Consider the following 3,959-nt stretch of genomic DNA (forward strand, 5'->3'; position numbering starts at 1 on the left):
CAAGGATTATCGTTTCGCCCACCGAAACCACGAGGGTTGCGAGAAGTTTCGGTTTGTAAGAGGCTTGTAATATAGCTTCGCCCAAACTGGACAATTATATGTACCATGTAGTGACACCCTGCCAAGTTTCATGATTTCCTGGTGAGTTTTGGATTTACAGAGATTTATAAACCGAGATTCGCAATGTTTGTGGCCAAGTCAGGACGGCGAGACGGTTGAATTCATTCCCATTTCGCTCCATGGGACCTAAACATGCACCCCAAGAACACATGTATGTTTTTTCTAGCCATTTTGGTGCACTAGAGCATGTATTTGTAGTTCGGATTTGAATTATGGACATTAAATGCCCAAAAAACTCAATTAATGAATAAAAAGGGTCAAACGAACCCTGAATAATTTCAAAGTTCAACGCGAATCCCCCGTTGTTCCGTATGTGTTGCGTGTAGAAAAAAATACGAGGCTAGAAGAGGGAGAGATTATCGTTTGGCCCACAAGGGGACACATTTTACTATCAAAACCACGAGGGTTCTTGCAACATGCTCCGGTTTGTAAGAGGTTTGTAATAAAGCTTGGCCCAATTTGGTGTCAGGACCCCGACTCAATGCCACATCGATCCAGCATGTAACACCTCATATCACTTTGCGGCCTCACGCACGGTATCCCCACGGGTGTCGCCTTACCTTTGCCCGGGACCGTTTGCGCCTTTTGGCACACGTATATGATGGTGTCGCTAGCATCCATATGATAAAGAGCCCGGGCTGACATGGCTAGTCATAAACCCAAAGTGGCACTAACTTACAGGGACAGGCATCCATGACCCAGCATCGAACGTGTCGGTCATCAGCGAGTGAATCCAGGCTGTAGCACTGGGCTAACAGGACTCCAGTGAACCGGGCTGTAGCAGGCTAACAGGACTCCGGTATTCATCGCGTGACATTTCCCCGAAGGGACAGACACATGATCGAAGAAGGACACATGCCGGCCAGCCTAAGTGTTCCGAAGCAGTAGCAAGCTACCAGGGCTCAGTGGAAGCACTAGGAGACATTTCCCGGTAAGAGAGGCTACTAAGGATAAACAACTAGATAGTCAGATCCCACACATAGCAATACACATTACATGTACGCATAACATGCAAGTATGTGCTGTACAACATGGCATCACAGCATAACTCAACAACTCATATAGATAAGGCTCAGAGAGCCATCATAGCATTTATTTCAAACAGGGGTCACAAGACCCATCATACAGAGCATACAAGCAACAAGCGGAAGCATTACATGTCCGAGTACAGACATCTATAAATGAAAAAGGCTGAAAGCCTGACTATCTACAACGTCCGATCAAGATCGTAGCTGAGGTACAAGCTACTCGTCGAAGTCCACGAGAACACTAATAAGACCGAAGTCTCCGCTGCAAAAACATAAATAAAGCAACATGAGTACAAAGGTACTCAGCAAGACTTACATCAGATCCTATCATACATGCATTTGTATCAAGAGGTAATGTGGGGTTTAGTTGCAGCAAGCCAGCTTTGACTCTGTGGCTATCCTGTTCTACGACTACCGGAAACTCTTGAGGTGAGACAACATACACGAGTCCACTAATCACCACACAATACACTACTATGGATTCATTCCCGTCTTCCTACGAGAAGGCCATCCATAGCACTCACACTTGTCTTGAGCATTTTAGAGTGTCCACTTCAAGTTGTCTATGTACCATGTAAGCATCCAAGAAGTCCATAACCGCGGACCCGGCTATTCGAATAGATCATGTTAACCCTGCAGGGGTGTACTTCTTCACACACGCTCTCGCCACTTACCGCCATGTACACGTCATGTATCTCGGCAACCTTCAAGCGGAAGCCTGGCGAGGGTGTCGGCCACGACCTGACTAACCACACAAGACTCTAGTCCAGGTTTATCGCCTATTCGGGTTCCACCCGCAAGGAGATCCGGCCGGGGTGTCACTTACGGCCCCAAACGATGTGTACAGGGTTCCCGAGCCCACCATCCGGGTGCCACTCGGTACACCAGGCCACGTGTGCCTAGTCTGTCCCAAGCCCACCCTGCCGGGTGCCACTTGGTAGAAAAATAGCACTACCTACAAACACCAGAAACTAGTTGCGACTCCTGGACAGAGACCAAGTTGGTTAATAAGTCGAGAGGGGTCGAGTTACCGGAACCCAATGCGTGGTAGTATCGAGTCATTGGACAACATACATAGAACTCAGTGCTTAAGGACGGTTCCAGTGAGACAACCCACCATGTACTCCTACATGGCCTCTCACCGCTACCTTTACCAAATCGTGTTCACACACACTTCACTCGCAGCATCAGAACATATCGTAACACTCCAATTCATTCCCAATGAACCAGACCTGACACAACTCTAAGCAATAGCAGGCATAGCATGGTAGGAACACAACAATGGCTTCAATCAACTCCTACACATGCTAGTGGGTTTCAACTATTTACTGTGGCAATGACAGGTCATGCAGAGGAATGGGTTCAACTACCACAGCACAAAGTAGCAGATGAACCGTTGTTGTCCTAATGCAATAACTGAGAACAGGAGCGAGAGAGTAGGGTTTTATTGAAATGAACAAGGGGGTTTGCTTGCCTGGTAAATCAGCAAGGAAGGCACTGCTTCATAGACAGGCACTCTGGAACAGACTCCGGAGCAGGACCTATCGAGAAGGAACAGTGTCGGCAATCAAAACACAATCATATGCAACAATATGATGCATGAACATGGCATGTAGATGTGATGCTGTTTGAGCTAATGCAACTAGTAATCATTTGGTTTGAAGTCCATTTGAACTATAAGCTCAAATGCAATTCTAAATTAAGTCTCTTATATATGCCATAATGTGTTTTCTCATATTCAGCATGTATAAGTTGGTTTGTCATGCATGAAACTAGTACAGATGGAAAGATTGCATTTTTCTGATAATTTTTCATATATAAATTATTTTAATCTGAGCTACGGTTGAATTGATATGAATTTTTGAAGTTTAAATCATTTTCTGAAATTTCCTGATTTAATTTAATCCCAGAAATCATATTATTGCGCCAGCATGATGTCAGCACGATGTCAGCAGTCAACTGCGGCTGATGGGGTCAAACCTGACGTGTGGGGCCCACACGTCAGTGACAGGGGGTTAATTTAATCCTAATTAAAAGGTTAGTGGCGCTGGGGCCCACTGCCAGTGTCAGGGGGGTTAGTTAACGGTGATTAGCACTAAGCTAATCACCTGACCGACGGGGCCCACATGGCGGGGCTCAGGCGACGGGGCTCGCCGCCGGCGACCTCTGGACGCGGCGGAGTCCGCGCCACAGGCCACAGGGACGGCGTCCCAGAGCACCGGGGCGTAGCCCGGGCTCTCGCGCATCTGGAGGGGCAGGTGGGAGGAGCTGGGGAGGCCGGAGCTCGCCGGAGCAAAGCTCGCGGCGGCGGCCGGGGCTCGGCTTCGAGCGGGAACGGGCTGCGGGGCACGGGGAGGCCACCTGAGGGGCTCGGCGGCACCCTCGTGGCACTGGGAGCGCGATGGGATGCTCGGTTTGGGCGGAGGCGGGCCGAGATGGCGACGGCGACATGGACGGCGGCGAGAGGCTCCGGCCATGGTGGGAAACGGAGCTACGGCGTGGGAACGAGGGGGAGAAGAGAGGGGAAACGGAGAGGGGATCACAGCGAGACCAGCGAGCGCGAGGGCGAGGTCGGGGATGCCCGGTAGCTCACGAATCGACGACGAGTATCCACGGCGGCCGGAGGCGAGGATGGCGACGGCGATGGCTCCACGTGGTGCTCCGTCTTGCGTGGCTCGACGAGGAGGTAGAGGGGGTCGCGGCGGAGCTGGGGAGCGTGTCGGGGAGGCGAGGGGAGGCCGGTGGCGGCGGCTATGGCGAATGGCGGCGATGGGTGCGTTCGGACACGGGAGAGAGAGAGCGAGGGAGAGG

This window comes from Triticum dicoccoides, chromosome 5B (genome assembly GCF_002162155.2).
Source record: "Triticum dicoccoides isolate Atlit2015 ecotype Zavitan chromosome 5B, WEW_v2.0, whole genome shotgun sequence".
In the NCBI taxonomy this organism is placed as follows: Eukaryota; Viridiplantae; Streptophyta; class Magnoliopsida; order Poales; family Poaceae; genus Triticum; species Triticum dicoccoides.